At 35.2% G+C, this 20,674-nt stretch overlaps 1 long non-coding RNA gene across 1 annotated transcript; it reads right to left on the minus strand.

Annotated features, from left to right (window-relative positions):
* Positions 1 to 9,711: 9,711 nt before the first annotated feature.
* On the minus strand, positions 9,712 to 18,677 carry LOC111094964. Its single transcript, XR_005385937.1, has 3 exons — positions 18,318 to 18,677; positions 11,736 to 11,838; positions 9,712 to 10,050 (listed from the first exon to the last, which is right to left on the minus strand). It is a non-coding gene; the product is annotated as an uncharacterized LOC111094964 (long non-coding RNA).
* Positions 18,678 to 20,674: the final 1,997 nt, after the last annotated feature.

Consider the following 20,674-nt stretch of genomic DNA (forward strand, 5'->3'; position numbering starts at 1 on the left):
ACTGTCTGTGTGAGCTTGAATGTGAGTATGTGTGTGTGTATGTGTGTGTGAATGCATGTGTGAACGTATACATTTTGCTAGTCAGAAAGCATCTGACTGACCATTATTATCACAATTAACTTAGCTATCCACTTTTGGATATATAATTAAATTGAACACTGTTTCCAGTGTCTCAAATTAATCATATAAAGTCATAGAGTACTAGTCCTACAGGCAACATTGGAACAGTCTAAGGAGGCTATTACAGGTCTCATCTCTTGGTCACGGAATGACCTGGTTTTTCAATTTAGAGAATAATCTCATTATGTTGGGAAACTAAAATGACATGGTTATTAAAGCACACATACAGATGACAAGAATCTAGTTAGCAAGTTGACATATTGCATCACAAACTATTCATAAATTCAGTTTTCCATTATTTTAAAGAACAACTTGATCAAAGTTGAAAATTTCATCATCTTAACTCTTATATTCATAGCATTTAGATTACCAAGTAACTTTGTTGGTCATCCCCAATATCAGCTATATCCTCTCTTCTTGCATTCATTCATCCAGTTTTCAAAGAAGCAGAGCAATTATTCTGTTATTTTATAAAATTAATGGGAATAATTCAAGATTAAGTAGCTTATAAAAACTTCTTGACACACTTTTCTTTTTCCCTGAAGCCTGTCAAAATAAGAACAATATTTTCTTCATGTTGATATTTAAAAATTTCAATTCCTCAACGACTATTTGATAATTCACACCTCATAGGGCTATGATGTATAAAGTGATATAGTAGCTGGCATGCAATAAATAGCAAAAACTTTATTCTTGTTCATTGTGGTTATTACTTAAAATCTCTTATTTTACATATAAAAATAGAATAATCATTTATTCATGGTAATGACATTAAATAAACAAAGTCAAAACCAGGAGCAAGATATTCTGGCTCCCAATCCAGTGCTCCTTTCAAATCCCTGTAACTTCTAAGATACCCTAAGGAGTAAGAATATCTAACCCTAAAATACAAATCAAAACCACAATGAGATATCTCTTCACATTAGTCAGAATAGCTAAAATTAATGAGTCAGGAAACAACAGATGTTGGTGAGGGTGTGGAGAAAGGGGAACACTCTTACACAGTTGGTGGGAATACAAGTGGTGCAGCCACTCTGGAAAACAGTATGGAGCTTCCTCAAAAGTTAAAAATAGAACAATCTTATGACCCAGTAATTGCACTTCTATGTATCTACCCAAAGGATATAAACATAGTGATCCAAAGGGGCACCTACACCCCAATGTTTATAGCAGCAACGTCCACAATAGCCAAACTATGGAAATAGCCCAGATGTCTGTCAATGGATGAATAAAGATGTGATAATATATATTATATATGTATATATAATATATAATATATATTTATAATCAAAAAATGAAATCTTACCCTTGAAACAACATGGGACGAGCGTATTATGCTAAGCGAGGTAAGTCAGAGAAAGACAATTATAGGATTTCACTCATGTGTGGTATTTAAGAAACAAAACAGGATCATAGGGGAAGGGAGAGAAAAATAAAATAAGATGAAATAAGAGAGGGAGGTAGACCATAAGAGACTCTTAACTGTAGGAAACATACAGAGAGTCACTGGAGGGGATGTGGCAGGGTGGATGGGATAAGTGGATGATGGGCATTAAGGAGGGCACATGATGTAATGAGCACTGGGTGTCATATGCAACTGATGCATCACTGAACTCTACCTCTGAAACTAATAATACATTATATGTTAATTAGTTGAATTTAAATAAAATTTAAAAATATAGATTACAATGTATAAAGAAAAGAATATCCAATCCTAAATAAATAAAAAGTTATTGACGTTATGTCATTAAAGAACTAATTTATTTCACACAATCTGAATACATTAAATTTAAGACTTATAATTTTATAATAAATTATCCATTAGGTGGTAACATCTATGAGTAATAATACATATGGTTTGTCATTAACAAACACCAGAATTTCAAAGTGACCTCCCTAAATGAACATAGAGAAAGTAGACAATCTGGTGGTTCAAGCAGGGGAGTATATACCTATCAGTGGCCTTCATTTTCCTCCCAAAGCAACGATGTCCTCCTTTCCTCAATTGATTTAAGTCAGATATCCATCCCCACCTGTGATCACAGTGTCCAGTTTGCCTGGTTATCTAATAATTAACTGAATGAAGGAAAAACATGGAAAAATATGGAAGGAAGGAGAAACAGCCATGTCAAAATAATTATGAGTCAGTGGTGCTACACAGATCATAACTCGATCAGCCCAACTACTAAAATAAAAACACCTTCCCTTCCCTATTATCTCTGTCAGAAAGGGTTCTGCTATATCCAGAAAACTTTTAATAATCAATCATCTAAGATCTAGATCTGTGCATTATATATAGAGTAAGACAAAAATTTGTGAAAATACAAAGGCAATCTGAGTAGTATTTTGAGGGTATGTCCCCAAGTAGGTTTGGTAGCTCCCAAAGTATTTTCCCACTTCATCCTCCATCTCTAATCCCCACAGCACCCAGATTACCCAGGAAGCAGACAGCAAACTAGTCCTACCTGCATGAGACATCAGCTATATTATGGCTACACAGCCTCTTGTGAGATGACCCAGGAACTTCAGAGCCATAAGTTTCAAACAACTGAATAAGACTTGGAATCTCCATATATTTCGGGTCAAGAAGGAATCCCACATGGAAACATGAAAGAGGTAATCATGACTGCCAGGCCTGCCATGTCAACCAAACTGGCCTCAGCAATCACTGGGGTGGGGCGGCATATGTCACATCTAGTTTGTCTCCATAAATGTACCCTTTTCTTTCAAATAAGAGTATACCAAAGTCAGGCACTGGGATCATGAGGAAAGAAGGAAAATAAGAACCTATAAGTCATCTCTCCCTAAGTTATAGTCATGTGCACTGAAATAATGTCACAAATAGAGGCAACAGTATTATAAAGTCATGTAGCAACACAGCCCTATGGCACAAATTTATTTTAAGCAGAGATCTGTTGACAAGTCCTCAGATATGGATACCATGTACGATACTGCCCTACATTAAGTATAACAGAGTTCTTTAACTGAGACGAGACCAATCGAGAATAAGCATGCCCAAACATAAGGATTCTTCACAGAGATAAGCTCGTATTTTAGCTTCTATAGTTGGATCATTCATGACAGATCTTAAAATGGCTCCTGTCCAAAGACGCATGCATTTTGAGCCAATAATAATTGCTCATCTACCTCAGAAAAAAATACAAGCTTTTATTCTAGCCCCAAATTTATGAGAAGTTATTATTTTTCAAACATATTTATAACATTAGGTTAGGCCTCTGAATTTGAGGGTTTCTCTCACCATGTACAGAGTAACAAGGCTATAATGAGCTCTAGTTATCATCTGGGGAATCCTAGTATTTTTGTCCTGGGCAATTCCTGAAAAAGTTGTGCCAAGATCACAGTTGTTTTGGACAAAACATTTACAATTGGAGAAAGATCAAAGTCAACACCTTGAATGGAGCCCAGAATCTGATCAGTAACTGAGCTGGATATAATTCACAGGTGTTACATGCTCTGTGCTTTTGGACCCTCCATCTGTTCTGCATCAGCCTGATTTTGAATAATTAGCACTTCAGTCAGTTCTTGCTGATCCAATATTCCAAACTGGACACTGGGATCATAAGACCAAACTATCCAGTTTAACTAAACATGATCAACATATCTAGGAAATATGAGTAAGTGGTTACCTGTGTACAACAATAAGCAGAAATTATCCTTTTGCTTTTTTTTCAATGAAAAAATTGTGGAATTGATATATACAACATTGATTTGCAATCATGGTATCACAGAACCTTGTACTAGGATATAATCTAGGTCTACCAAGTGGTAATTTACATTGTGTTTGAACCCAGGCCTAATTCTAAAGATTCAGCAACATCATGTTTCAGGAAATAGAGGTAAAAAGAGATAATATAACTGTCCTTAAGTATTTAGGGTCTAGTTTAGGATAGGAATATGGAAAAGGATAGCAATATATTCATACCTATATATGCAAGATAAAGGTTCAGTGCTAATGTATACCATCAAACAGAGTTACGGTGGTTCGAGGGAAAGGAAAAGCTTTAATACCATCTTGGGCAAGGTCAGATGAAGTTATATTTCATTTAAGAGGGTGTGTTTAGCACGGTCTTAAGTGAGAGATGATAATTTTAAGAGGTGATAATTTTTTAAAAGAACTTTGAAAATGACTATCTATTCAGAGGGAGGAAAGCAAAAACACCAACACTGAAATATCAACCTATTACAATGCATTGGAGGAGCACGGGTGTTGTTCATTTCAAGTAGCATAACAGAGAGAATGTGTCAGAAGAGTTCAGGGGCATGAAGATGGAAGCTTTTTATGATGTCAAAGCACTAAATTCCAAAGCAAGAAAATTTTACCTAAATATTAGAGGCAATAGGGAGTTACTGAAGGTTGCTGAGCAGAAGGTTGACACTATTAGATCAACTCTTCGGAAGGACAGCTTTAATTCCAGTGAATATAATTAACAGGAATCAGAGATTCACCATATGAGTTATACCAAAATGTTTAGTTGTTCTTTTTGATGTTCATGTAAATTGCATTACTTTAATGGTGCTGGAGGAACTACCATAAACATTGCATGTGTCAGAAGTTACATATCCTGCTCAAATACTCTTTAATGTGTCCTAATATTTGCACCTACATGTGTTTCTGTATTTCCTAAATGCTACGTTTATGGGTGGAAGAATAATTGTGCCCTTACTAGAAACACGGTCATGAGTATAAGCTTATTTTTTTGTGAAAGATGACAAACAGGGATTTGGATAGAGTTTGATGAACTACTTGGGCTTTTTAGAAGCAACAAACACTAGGAAATATGAGGTTTGAGTTGTGAAAGACATCAAAGTGAGACATTTAAATTAATTTGTAGAAAAGAGTGGGTGCAATCACTGTATAAGATTGGAGAGTTAAAGAAAAAGAATTCACAGGCCAGAATACTTAGTTGAGATGACTGAACTCTCAACATCTGGTTGAGAGTAAATGCTCTTGGAAATCAAAAGTAAATCATTTTTTAACCTTAATTCTGCAATTCTTGATCTTGATTCTGTAATTCTTGCTATCAAACGTGCCTGGTTCTGCCTCATAAAATTTAGTTGCAAATACAAAATTCCATGTAGCCTCCAATGGACATGCTACAATATGATCCAGCTGTTTGGAAAATACTACTTGATATAAGCAGTGATTAACAGGAAATCATGCAAGAGAGGTCATATTTTGACTGAAGAGTTACAGGGTAACATTTGCTGACTTTTTTCTAGCTCAGGAACCTAATTATTTTCATACAAAAATACCAAATCTCAGTCTGGCAATGAATGTGCTATGTATACCTGCAGTTCACAGCTAGTAGTCTAATGAGCAGAATATCAAGATGGAGTACTACAGTACTTAAAATGTACAAGCCACAAAAAGACATGGATACATAATTTAAAAATTAGAGATGGTCAAATGAAAGCCAAAGATCCTCAATCATGCGCATGTGTAGACTGTTTTTTTTAAATCATCAAAGATGTAATATAACTTAGGGGAATAGGTTTGGAAGTAAGGTGTCCATGAGAAAACTGATAGCGCCTCTATATAAGCAAACAATACTGAAGAACATGGTGTCAAGAGAAGTAGGACAACTTGCAGACAAATAATTGTCTTGATTACAAGGAAGGGGAGACAGTGAAAAGAACATTCCTCCAACCATCCATTTATTTATCCATCCAATATATATTTATTCAATATCTCTTAAGTGCCAGAGACTGTGTTGGCACTATGGTTATGGCAGAAAACAAAACAAATTTCATGCTCTCAGGAGGCTTTTACTTTGGGGCAGGAAGACATATTACAAATAAAAGTATAAGGGCCAAGTAGAACATGCTATGTTAGATAGGGTGATCAGGGAAACCCTGTATGGGAGTGATCTAAGTGAAATAAGAAAGGATGCCATACAAGCATCTGTGGGGGGAAGAAGAGTAATAATCCTATTCAGAAGAAAAATTCAATGCAAAAGCCCTCAGGTGGGAATATGCTTGGCACAGTTGGTCAAGAAAATTCAAGAAGGCCAGTGATCTTGAAGGACAGTGAGTCACAAGAGGGGAAATGGTGGGGCATGAGATGAAACAAGGAGCCAAAGGCCAGACAAGGTAAGCATCACATGCCAAAGTTAAGAACTTGAACTTTGTATTAAGGCTGGCAGGAAGTGGTTAGGTAGACATAATCTGATACATGTTTTAAAAGAATCTCTTCAGTTGCTGTGTCAGCAGGCTTAAGGATAAAAGTAGAAGCAGTAAAACACATTAGGAAGCTACTTCAGTTATCCAAGTGAGAGCAATGGGGGATTGAATGAGGAGGAGACAATGAGTCAAACATCTTACAAATATGGATCTCAACGTATGATCCTGGTACCAGCAGTACCCAGAAACTGATTATAGATGCAAAATCTGGAGTCTTGCTCCCCCTACTGACTTGGAGACCTGGGAGTGGGACCCAGAAATCTGTGCATTAACAAGCCCAGCAAGTGAATCCAATGTGTGCTCAGATTTGAAGATTACTGCCTTAGAAGTAAAGGCTCACCTAATTCTTATTGGAGTTCTGAATAATTTCAGCATTTTTGTCACTAAGTAAATCTAATTACATATATTTGTGAACTGTAAAAAAAATCTAGAAATGAGTTTATTCAATGAGAGTATTTAGAACGATGTGAAATAGGAAAAACATTCAAGTGTGGGTGTGTGTCAACCCAAGTACACATTGTCTCAGCATCTAAAGATTGAATTTCTGGCTCTAAATTCAGGCCATATTCTGATTTATTTCTAATACAGTATCAGGCTATTTAGTACAAGCTTTAAATTGCCAACACTCTTTGATGCAAAAAAAGAAAAATAAAGCTGAATTTAATGACTTCATTATCAGTGATAAACAATTACTTTGCAGATTTTCAGACAAGCCATGTCTCCAGTTTTTAAAAGACACTTGTTTTACCAGTGATGGGCATCTACATTAACAAAAACTGAAAACCGCAAATCAACACTAGTTGTAGATAATGAATGGGTGCCATAGTCTACATTATAAAATTGAGAAGTGCCTAAAAACCTGAATATTCTGAGTTGCTATTTTGGGCTGAAAGCATAATCAGTCAAAACAGAGATTTGAAAAGCAAGAAGATTCTAGAAAGCTAACTACTCAAAATAAATCCACTGGGGAAAGTCTCTCAGATTTGATGGTCTACATTTCTACTTGTGATTACACTTAAAAGATATTTCAGAGAATCATTTTACTCAAAGCAAAAAACTTGAAGAAATAGAATTAAAAATGATTAATCTTAAAAAAACTTATTTTAAAACATACATATGTATTTGTGAGTTTATATAAGCATTTATATACATGAAAAATGACTACAGATATAAGGAAAGAAGAACTTTCTCTAAGACCTAATTCACTAGGAATAATTTTTTTAATCAGAAAAAGAAAAACATCATTTTGTGACTAAAGACCATTCTAAAATTCATCAATCATATTGAGGACTGAGTACAGTTACTTTAGATGTTCACTGAAGATAGAATAAAAGGGACTGATGTCATAGGAGGCATCCACTGAAAACCATGAGGAATACAAGATAACCAAATGATGATTTTCATAAAACCTGCAGTGAACATTCTATGTAAGAATGTCTGATCACGTGGCATGTTCAGAGGTGAGGATAAATTCCAACGTGCTTCAGCTGTAGAGTGTTTTTGCTCCACAGTTACATCACACAAAATACAATACTGTAAGTTCAGGAGGTCCAATGTACAGCAGAGCAAACCAATTTGATAATATTGCCTTATATACTTGAAATTTGCTAAGATGGATCTTAAGTGCTCACACTATACACACACACACAACTGACTTTGTAAGATGATGGATATGTTAATTAGATCCTTTGTGGTAATCATTTCACAATGTATTTGTACATCAAAATATCATTTTGAAACCTCATATATATAATTTTTATTTGTCAACTAAACCTCAATCAAGCTGAAAAAAAATCAACATCTCTACCATCCCTCCTCCAAATACAGTACTCCTCACTGTTGTTCAACACAGGGGGATTCAATTACAACCCCACTGGCTAGGGGACATACTGCTGTGCACCCCACCAGTTTTACACTGGGGATACTGACAACCCCTTGGGATAAGCAGCCTACAGGAACAGGAAGGCTGGTTTTACATTAGACTTATCTTGTAGAAAACAGTGTTCAAAAGGTGGGATTGCCTCTCTTGTATAGTAATACACATTGAAGTATCCCCTGAAGACCGGGAAACACATTCAATGACATAGAAGCTTCTGTTCATACATCTAATCTAATTTTCCCAAGGAAGAACTAAAAGACAAAACACAACTGGTTTATAAATTCCACAGCTTGATTTTTTCTTTTGGTATTATTGTCTATTACTTCTTTTCACAGCTACCATCCACCACTTTCTTACTAGCTTTTAGGAGTCTCCCGTATTGTCAGATTGCAAACATGGTATCAAGACAGGTTGTTAAAACACTGGAGGGTCCAGAGTAGGAGAGAAAGAGGGGACACCAAAAGCTGTGCTTACCTTGTCTGTGGCCAACAGCAAGTGACTGTCAAATTGTGGGATCCCTGTCAGAATGGGGCATCCCCCATGACATAGTCACTTCTGATATTGTTTCTCAGCAGAAAAAAATCATGTTGGAGAACCTCTAGGAACCAAATGGTCTACCATCTCCAGCTTTTCAAAGACATCACCATACTCTATCATGATTTTGTACTGTTTTTCAGAAAGAACTTAAAAGATTCTCCATAATACAACCAATTAAATGCAAACAGTCTGCTCTGGAATGTTACATTCTACATTTGTTTTAGCTTCTATGAAAATTTTATATGTGGGCATATATTCATATTGATATTTACATCTTCCTCTCTACTCAAACTCTGTTAATCACCCCTCACTGAATATTCTCAGAGCTCTGTACATCCTCTGTTTCTCTACTCAAGCTTCTCCTGCAATTAATAATTGACATTATGAATATATTTTGTGCAAAGCCTGTGCTCAATATTTAAAGGAATTTAAAGGGAAGGAAAGAACACTACCTGAATAACTGCTATGTAGCACGTGGGAGTAGCATTATAAAAGCCTCATTAAAAAGGATTAAAATATTCATTTTTAGAGATGACAAAACTGAGATTTAAATGGGTTGCTAATATGGCACCAGGTGACCTGTCAGTTGTCACACAGAAAGTATTAGAATCAAGATGCAGCATTATGGCTGAGACTGAAACCTCTATATTCTTGCTCTTCTCCATGCTATCCATCCTATTTACTTCAAATGGGATAGAGTCATAACTGCAAAGTCTCCAGAGCAGCTACTCTCCCTTGCTTGTGGTCTATGCACTCACCCAGCACAATATACACTACATAATACAAAGTCAAGTTTTTACTGTAATTTAACTCAAGATAACATCTCCTCAAGGAATTGAGTATCATGAGCATTATATATAGCAGGTGAATAATAATATAGAACAGCACATGTTAGATACCAAGGGAAATACAAACAACATTAATGGGACAGAGATGAAGACTGAAATTTATTCTGAGCCAGGGAATTGGTCAGGCAGGTAGGGTTACTGACATCCTAATTTGAATGGCCTTTTACTAGCTCTGTGAATCCATGCCCCAGTTTCTATGTATACTGCTGCTAAAGCATCCCTTCTGTGACATTCTTAGGATTCTACTTAGGCACTGAAGGAGGAGAGCTAATAGTACCTGGGAGTTTTATATCCCACACCTCCCTGAGATACCACTAGCCAATGAGTAAATGACATGAGAAAACGAACATCCCGTTCCTTTGCTTTGAGAAGACAGACTTTCAAGTGTAAGTGATCTGCTTGAGACTTCATCTGAGATGACATTCTTTCTTGGTCTCTTCTCTTTTCTATCCTGATCATCTAGCTCTGTGAATGAAGGGAGACAGAAGAGTGAGTGAACTAAAATCCAGATTACTTGTGGTACGAAAGCCGAAGTCTAATGTACAGGTTGCCTAGGAGTAGGGGCAAATGAGGTGAACAAGAAAGTTAGAGACAGTACTTCAATCCAGAGGTACTCTGAATGAAGCACTGAAGTCTTCAATGAATAAAAGGAAGCACTCTCTCCCACAGATGAATCAAGTGAGCAGGTATCTGCATTTCTACCTCTCTACTTTTTATCTAGCAATATTCTATTTGTTTTTCAAGATCATTTGCCTTGTTTCTGTATGCTACTTGATATATTTTTTGAAAGTAACAAATGATGTTTTTTAATTTTTTTAATAAATTTATCTTGATTACACAAACTAGAAGGCCTTTTCCTTTCTCGAACTCAGTCATTTGTAGAGATTACTCCTTTTTTTAAAAAAAGATTTTATTTATTCATGAGAGACACACAGAGAGAGGTAGAGACATAGAGGGAGAAGCAGTTCCTCGCAGTGAGTCCCATGTGGGACTTGATCCCCAGACCTGATCACGTCCTGAGCTGAAGGTAGATCCTCAACCACTGAGCCACCCAGGTGTCCCACTCCACCTTTTCTAATTCCTTATATCCCTCTGACCTTTCACATTGTAGACATGAGCTTCTTCACTTAAAGGTCAATATTCTGTGGCTGTATCCCCAAAACTTTTGCCACTGCCCACCCCATGGAGTACTTAGTATTTGAATTAAAAGAAAGTTCAATATTAAACTAGAGATCTCATCACACATTACTTTTGCCCCCCCTCAGCACAGACTTTGACTGGAAGAGAATAGGTGCTCAGAAATCAGTCTCTTCACATTCTCCAAACCATGTAGGCATCTATTTTGACATTCTTTGGAATGGTAGGGTTATCTAATCAATGGTTACCTGAATATCCTCTAAAATCTATAATCCTCTGCGGGTGGAGGACAGAGGGGAACAGGGAGATGGGAAAGAGTATTTTACTGTTCTTTTCACTGTTATAAAAATAATCTAATTTTGTGTCTCCAGTTAAAGCACTGATTAAAAAATAAGAATAAATCAAATATGACTAGTTTTTAATTATTCTGTACCATAAGAGAAGTGGTCTTATTATTTGCAACGTCTACAAAAATTGGTCAGTAAATTGGATGATAAATTCTGGGACAAATCCCATCTAACTGCATTTAGATGACAAGTTGATTCAATGTTGAAGTGACTACTTAGGGGTGTGGGTAGCACACTTTCCTTATATTATGCCACCAATAAACTATATTCCACTGTGTTTCCTTTGCATAGGATAAAGTTCTTCATAGTCACCTTGGTAGTGACTATTACAAGAAACATGTGGCAGTTTAACATTTTAAATAAATTTAATACTTTTTCTCTTTTTTCTCTATTTTTGATTACTCTTCTGCCTTGCAATATTATTTTTGTGCTAGGAAACGTAAATGCCATATATAAAATCTTAAGAGGACACATTTTAGAAACAAGTGTATCCATCTCTATCAGAAGACACATAATGCATCAATTTGAAATCATTAGGAGTTTTGCTCTGGTGAAAAAGTTCAATGAAATACATAATGCTGATGACTGACCCCAAGGCCCTTAATATTTTCTTTTTATATGCTTTCACATTAAAATATATCTGGAAAATTATTTTAGTCTTCATACAAATATCTCCTTCATGAAGCCTTCTCTGGAACAGATGATTGGTATGATCAAATATTCCATGTGTTTCGGTACATTTCCCTGGACCTCCTTTATTCCTCTTCTCCTGTGACAATTTGGGACAAAGTTTAACAAATTGTGTAATTAGAAGGTAGAGAAGAGTCAACCACACTGCAATTAGACGGATAATACTTGATTATAGAAACCCAATGGATTTCAAAGCTATGTTTATTTTGGCAGTTAGCATTACTTATCTTAAATAATACCCAATTTTTGATAATATTCTTTAAAATAAAGCTCCTTATTTTTCGAGTCACCCTCTCCTTTACTGTTTGATTTTCTCTAAAGGATTTATTACCACCTAACCTTCCATAAATATCAGTTGTCTTCTTTTAAATAACACTCAGCCAGATAAAAATGCCATAAAACAGGAATGTACTTCTGTCTCAGTTTAGCTTACTGATGTACTCCTAGTGACTAGCACTGTACCTGGAACAGAGTAGATACTCTCCAGTTTTATCACGTGAAGAAATTACATAATTTCTCAACCCCCAATTATACGGCTTACCCCACATTATGAAAATAAAATGAGTACATATGCGAAACTCCTAATCTCATAGTCTGCTTATATTCAATAAGGGTTAATGAACTGGAATTTCTATCAAAATCTCAATGGCATTTTTTAACCAGAAGTGTAAAACACAATCTTAAATTTCATATGGAACCACAAAGACCTTTAGCAGCCAAAGAAGTCCAGAGGCAGAAAAACAAAGCTGGGGGCATCTCATTACCTGATTTCAAATTATACTACAAAGCTATAGTAATCCAAAGAGTATGGTACTGGCAGGAAAACAGATAAAGAGACCAATGGAATATAGTTGAGAACCCCAAAACAAGTCTACTCATATGCGATCCAGTCATATTTGACAAGGGGACCAAGAATACTTGCTAGAGAAAGGACAGTCTTTTCAATAAATGGTGCTAACAAACTGGATATGCACATGCAAAAGAATGAAACTGGATCCCTATCTTAAACTATTCATAAAAGTGAACTCAAAATGGATCGGACACTTAAATGTCAGACTGGAAACCATGTAATTCCTAGAAGAAAACATACAGGGTAGAGCTCCTTGGCACTGGTCTTGGAATTTTTTTTTCAATATGACATGAAAAGCACAAGCAACAAAAGGAAATAAAGTGGGACTACATCAAACTAAAACACTTCTGCACAGCAAAAAAATAACAAAATGAAAAGGCAGCTGACATAATAAACAAAATATTTACAAACCACATATCTGATTAGTAGTTAATATATAAGAAACCTATACAACTCAATAGGAAAATAAATAATTCCATTAAAAATGGGCAAATAGCCCAGATATTTTTCCAAAAAAGATACTGAAATGGCCAATAGGTACATGAAAAGATGCTCAGTATCACTAATCATCAGGGAAATGTAAATCAAAACCACAATGAGATATCACCTCACATCTCACATCTCACATCAATGGTTAGAATGACCATTATCAAAAAACACAGGGATAACAAGTGCTGGTTGAGGTTGTAAAGGAAAAGGGAACTTTGTTCACAGTTGGTAGAATGTAAACCAAATGCAGCCACTATAGGAAACAGTATGGAGATTTCTCAAAAATATTAAAGAGAAGTATCGTATGATCCAGCAATTCCACTATCTGCCCTTCCATGTTCACTGTAGCATTATTCACAATAGCCAAGACATGGAAACAATCAAATGTCCATCAACAAATGAATGGATATAGAAAATCAGTCAATCAATCACTCATATACACACACATATACACACTCTTATATATATACCCTTATAAAAGAGAAGGACACCTTGTCATTTCCAACATCATGAATGAACCATGAAGGAATTATACTAAGTGAAATAAAGTCAGAGAAAGACAATATTGTATGATTTCACCTATATGTGGAATCTGAAAACACTGGAGTCATAAAAACAGATTAGACTATTGGTAGCTAGGCTTGAGGGGTGGGGAAGGAAGGCGAAAAAGGAAGGTTCTTTACATGTAAGAATTTCCAGTTATAAGATGAATGCATTCTAGAGAATTATTGTACAGCATAGTGACTGTAGTTAACAATACTGTATTGCTTATAGGAAAGGTACTAAGAAAGTAAATCATTAAAGTTCTCACCACACACACAGAAATCTAACTATGTAAGGTTATGGATATGTTAACTAACCTTACTGTGGTAACCATTTTGCAATATATACGCACATCAAATCATCACAGTGCAGTGCACACTCTAAACATTCACAATATTAGAGGTCAATTTTATCTCAATTAAATGGGAAAAAAAGATAAAGAATCCCTCCTTCAAGGAAATTTCACCACTTAGCTATGAAATAAGTTCTATCATGAATTTTCTCAAGATTATCTTAGAAAAAAATTTGATCTATATACCATGACAACTTAAATCTTTCCAATAGCTCTCATCACTTTCTAATTACACCACTGTCCTTTAAAATTTATGAAGATACATGTATATGCACAAATTCATACATATACATGTATAAACACATATACAAATATATGTATGCATATATATATATATATATATATATATATATCATATAAACATAGAGAAAACCTAAAAATTAAAGTATAAAATTTCTAGGTTTCATAATATTGAGCCTGGAATTTCAATTTCCAATGTTATGGAAGGACAAAGAAATGTCAATGCATGTTAAATAAATATTTGCCTTTCTCAGTTTAGGATAAAGGTGTGTGGAGTGAGAAATAGATAGAGAAAAATGTGATATTATGACAAGTGCTGCTCTGAGTACAATTCATATACTCTAGAGTTAACTCTGTTCATTTGGTGTATCAAATGCAAGCAGCATTTTGCCACTTTTCTAGTAGATGTCACTGCCTATCAAAAGATTTTTCTTGAAGAATGACTCAACCTAAAAAGAAAATCAAAGTAATTCAACATTATTTGCAGTGACACCTAAAATCCATTCCTTTATGCTAAAATGCTGAGAATATTTTTCCAACCCAGAAACTTCCTTACAGACTAAATATTAATATCAATAAAACATTTTAACCAAAATCAGTTCATAATAAAGGGAAAATACTAACAAAAATGAAATTGTTAAGCAATATGTTTCTTTAAGAGGTTCTGAACTCCCAGAATAGAAACAAACTGTCTAAATTTACTCAAAGCAAAAACAAGTACATAGATACATAAATATTTTTTATTTTTGACTTTTTACATATTTTATAAGGTTGAAGACAGAACTCTACAGAGAACAAAAATAAACTAAACATTTATGACTCATACATTTGATTTTCGGAAATGCTTAAACCTTGCATTGTTATTTACAATTTATTTTAGGAGATAAGAAGTTAAAGCATCTTTACTTTCATTTAACTATGGATGAAGGAGGTGGAAATATAAAACAATGGAAATAAATAAAAAGTAGATAAGTAAAGAGACTGTTTGATGGACTTTCAGTAAGGAAATAGAAGTGGAAGGAACCTATCTTAACCAGTTACAATCACTTGCCCAGAAGATGAGCACAAATAAAAGATGTTGATGATCATATCAGAGACCTATATGTAAATAGTATTTTCCATGATTAATTATGTCTTCCAATAACATATTAATGGTCTTGCTGTTACCCACAATAAAGGTCTAAGAGATTTTACTATTCTTTTACTTATAGAATTCCAAGTAACTTTTCCTAAACCATTCCTTCACTATAAAGAGGGAAACTGAGAACCATAAAGCTTCATATAACTGATATTTTTATTTGAAATATAATTAACATATAACACTATATTATTTTCAGTTGTACAACATAACAATTCAATATCAATACAACATAGGACTGATTTTTATAAGATTCTTGCCTTATTTTGATTTTACTTTGCAAGTCTTTTCAAAGACAATGTAACACCAGAAACTCAGCACCCAGCCAGCTGGAAGCATTCATGTGTCCTAGATTTTCTGAGAAGGGATTGTACTGCCTGATTCATCTCCCTATTCACACATATTGAGTGGACTCACGCACTCCAGTTTTAGGAATCCTTGCAGGTTTATATTCATTAAAATAATTATATCAATAAATGATAGGAAATATTAGTGCTGGGGCATAGGACTAAGGTTTAAATGTCATTGTGTTTAATCTTTGCAGTAACCACAAGTAACTCATTATTGCTATATTACAGATGAAACTTCTGAGATACAGAGAGCTTTAGCAGCATACCGAAGGTCAGAATTATTAAGCAACAATTCAGTCAGGTCTGACTTTAAAATCAGTGCTCTGTTAAGAGTCAGTCTACAAGAGTTGACTGAATATACAATAGTACATACAGTGATTATGTATCATCTTTGGAACTGTGTCAGTGCTTCCTGGCATTCTCTATCCATACCATTATTTGTAATATAAAATGCATTCTGTTGTGTTGAAAGTGGAATACAGCAGTGCTGCTAAAACACGAGTCCCAGGTTGACTCATTTGTTATTTTTTTCATTTGTGATTTAATAGGTATTTCCACATGAAGAACAAAGTAGGCCATGCCATGTTTTAAAAAAATCTGTTAATGATTGTTGTGTTCACTCCAAAGAGCCTACATACATTTTGTTCTTCTACATTATTACTTCAGCAAAAACTACTCAGACTCAAAAAAATGATGTCAAGTGCTACTTTCATTAAATAGTACATGAATTAAAACACAGATACAATTGGGGCACCTGGGTGGCTCAGTCAGTTAAGAGTCCTTCTCTTGGTTTTGGCTCAGGTCATGATCTCAGGGTCGTGAGATCGAGCCCCAGGTCAGCCCCTGCACTCAGCGTGGAGTCTTCTTGTGATTCTCCCTCTCCCTCAGCCTGCCCCCTGCTTGCTCTCACTCCCTCTCGAATAAATTAATACAGAATTTTAAAAAGCACAGATAAAATTAATGTCCATTCTACTGGAAGTTACTGTAAATGGTTTCACTGAAACCAAAGATGTTTGATAAGGAGACAGTACTGATTCTCCCATGACCTCCAGCTTTCCTCCTCCTAAAACCACAAGAGATTAAAGTTAGTTAGCAAGACAGCACAATTTGCTTTGACCAACAAAATAGGCTGAATTTATTTACTTCATTCTCAATCTTGCCCTTCCTGTGCCATGGCACTATGCAAGCGTACCTGATTATGAGGTACATCCTTGTGCCTCTATTTAGATGGTAGTTGCCCTTTATTGTTGCTAAGAGCCGCATGGAGTTGATGTAAGAGAGAAGAAAATGTGCCTGGATATACCAAAACGTGTTTGTCTGCAATTTTTATATAACGGATACACTTGACCTAACAGAATCTCATACCGGCACTGAGAAATGTATTTCACTATCATGTATCAAGTGAAAATTTTCCAGAAAATATTTAATAATGACAAAAAGAGGCATAAACAATCCAGTTTCCATATAGACATTCAATGTTACAAATTTTTCTCAAGTCCTATTTAAATTGTGTAAATATATTGGGAATATATTAGATATTATATCTACCAACATTGTAATTATATTAATCATGTGGTTTCCTAGTTCTCCCCATATCTGTAAAGTATTTAATATTTTATTTTTTAAGTTTTAAATTTGTTACTACAAATTCTCTCAGTTCTGTCATAAAGATTTAAAATCAAGAGAGGGAGTAATCTCTGAGAAACACATATACATGTGTGTGTGTGTGTGTGTGTGTGTGTGTGTGTTAATTACTTACCAAACAAAAACTCTGATAATGAGTTCTTAATACATTTATTACAGTTAAAAAAAACAAATACCTAACAAATATTTATTGGCTAAGATAAACTGTTAACAACCAATTATATCTGCAGAAATTTCATAACCTTAATTGACAGAGTCAAGAAAAAAGGACTAGTAAAACAAAGCACAGTACATTTCGTATTCTGAATACTCACTGTCTTGAATATTTAAAAGTCATTCTACAGTAGCAAATTATTTACTGATGCTTTCATTTATAAGGATCACATCAATATACTGAACTCTCTAAAAATCTTTTTGGATCAATACTCAAAACCACAAATAGCTTCAAATTCTAACTCATCTACATATGAAGAAGGAAGAAAAAATATCCATGGAAAAATAAAGTTAGTACCTGTTAGGTAACCCTGTAATGGGTTCCTGATGATTATTTTCCTCACACTAATGATGCCATGACCTCTCCTTATACATTTTACAAAAAGACATTTGCTATAGGAAGGAATCATTGACTTGCTTCAACTGCCACTTTATAAGAATTAACTACATCATGATGGTCCTATCATGTATGCCGAAGGAAACAACCCATTTCTTGCCATGCATTTGATTTCACTGCTTGAGAAAATTTCAATCAAATAATTATCTCAGCTTTTATAATTCCTTTATGACTGCATTACCAAATTAAAGTATTTCATTTCAAATGTCAAAATACATTCTAACAGGCAACACTTATTTTTTCTACATTAATAACTTGCCACCAATTTAGAAGTTAATTAAGAACGAATGAAATCTCTTTATTAAAAATATCACTGAAAAAAGTTAAGAGATTTTACTTTACCTTTCTTAAATGTTACAATGATATTGGGTTGATGTTCATATATGGTGACAAAGAATAACGGGTTTTGTTCAATTCTTAACATCCATTCCTTTTTTGAGCAGTTTACGTGGCAAACAGATGAGACCAAGTATATCACTAAGTATTATGAAACCTTAAGACAAGCTCATTTATTTTTGCCACATTACTGATTCTTTAATAAGTTGACCCAAGAATAGCAACTAGCAATTACTGTGAGGCTGGAGAATTATTTCTCCATTTTTCCCTTTCTACTCCCTAGCAAACAGACTCTTTCTTAACAGGGCCAAAGATTCCTTGGGCAGTTAGATACCCTTTCTCTCCAGCACCCTAACCCCACCTTTGTCCCCCCTTATTTGGTCTATTTTCTAAATGAGAAGCACTTAGTTACCATGGCAACAAGCTTTACATAAATAGGTCTACAGAACACCTAGCTTATTCTAACATTTGCTAATAAACATCGAATGAATAACAAAAGCAATACTAAGAAAGGAAAATATATATTCCAAAACATATTCTACAAAGTCACACAAATTCAGGATGTAATTCAAGAGCAAATCAACATGAAATATTCAACTGAACATTAATTCTAAATAAATCAGAGCCTTGTTATTTTTTCTTGTCATTATTTTTAGGTCTTCATAAATTAAAAAAATGAGACTATACATCCTTGGAGGACACACAGGGGATATATTTAAAATCACAGATGTCAATATTTGTTTATATGACTAAATCAATAAGATATTAAAAGAAAATAAAGCAGTACTTTAGAGGTAGAGCTATGTTTTATTATAAACTGAGGAAAGCTTTATTGTTTAATTGCAAAATTTAAGAATAATAGTTTGCAAAGAATCTTTGGAAACAACTAAACTAGAGCTACTTCAGCTCAGCCTTATATTTTGGTGTCTCAGGTTTTCAGAGTATCACTTACGTGATGAAAGCAATGAACCGACCACAGAGATCCTTCTTCCAGGAAGGACATTTTGCCCCAGCTTTCATTTATCATTCATTTCATGGAATGTTTATACCATGAAGAAACACATTTTTCAAGGTTATACCCTTCCTGGGTAAGCCCAAACCCAGAGACTAATGAAGGCAGGAGGCAGAAGGCTGGAATGTCAAATAGTGGCCTTTTAGGTCCGATATGCCTTGATTCTACTTCTCCAGAGCTCCCCCAGAGACAGCTGAGGCCCAATATTACAAGCAGCTAGACTTCTCCTGTTTCTTTCTTTTCCCTTCCACAGGGTTTGATCACTAGGTCATCTCTTACTAACTATTCTACAGACTAACCTCTCCATCAAAGTTAGCTTCTGGAAGAACTAAGGAAATTAGGAGAAGCATAAGAAGCCAGTTGCAAGAACAATGCAATCATTGTCTATGACTATTTAAAAAGGCACAACAGAATATCTGAATCCTTTAGTAGACAAATCCTTTAGTACCACTGCCAAATATTAGGTCATGGCCATAAAGGAAAACCTTACCCACTCAGCCACACTGGCATATAAGGCTTATCTAAATTTGAAGGCCTAAAACATAATAACAAAACCACCACTGATGGCAGTCACAGGACAGATAAAGGTGTCTGGGTCACCATGATCACTCTTCTGGGTCTGTGGGATCCAGGTACTGGGGTTAATGAGGCAAGGTGCATCTCAATTCTTCTAGCATATTTCTTTCCCTGCCAAGTCCTAACCCCACCCCAGGCCTTTTTGCATATTATCTAACTTTCAAATGTAGGCAGATATATCAGAGATGCTGGCAGATGGCTGAGGTACAGGAGAAACCCACCTGGGCCTCTTGCCCTAACGCTCATGTACCTAGTGTCCCTGAGTAGTATCTGGAGGAGCCGACTGCTCCTGCTGCTTCTTACAGAACTGATGTTTGGGACATCTTCATTGTTTATGGTGAGAAATGGTGCCTGAGCAGCTCACACAGTGGATGACTTCTCAAGCAGCCTTCTTGAGGTCCTATCATACAAATGTGGTGATGAAAATGTGACCTTGAATCCACCATCTCATGTACAAGAACAGCAGCTGTCGGTAGTAAAGAGAATGCTTGTGAGGCCAGCATGGTGATTTCTTCTACAAAGGCTATCCACCGACCTTCAATTTCCAAAGGCAAATAGTACCTTATGGCACCTGTTAAGTTTTGTTTATAAACTGTCAGACACAACAATTTCTCCCAACACAAATGCAAAAGCAATCAAGACTGTGGAATCCATACCTGATATCAAGGCAGACACAGATGAAAACCTACAGACATGTCAGAGACAACCAGATACACATGTATAATGTAATTACCTACACTCCCTGAAGTAACTCTCCAAGAATAACTTTCAAAGA

The sequence above is a fragment of the Canis lupus genome, chromosome X, assembly GCF_011100685.1.
Source record: "Canis lupus familiaris isolate Mischka breed German Shepherd chromosome X, alternate assembly UU_Cfam_GSD_1.0, whole genome shotgun sequence".
Taxonomy (NCBI): Eukaryota; Metazoa; Chordata; class Mammalia; order Carnivora; family Canidae; genus Canis; species Canis lupus.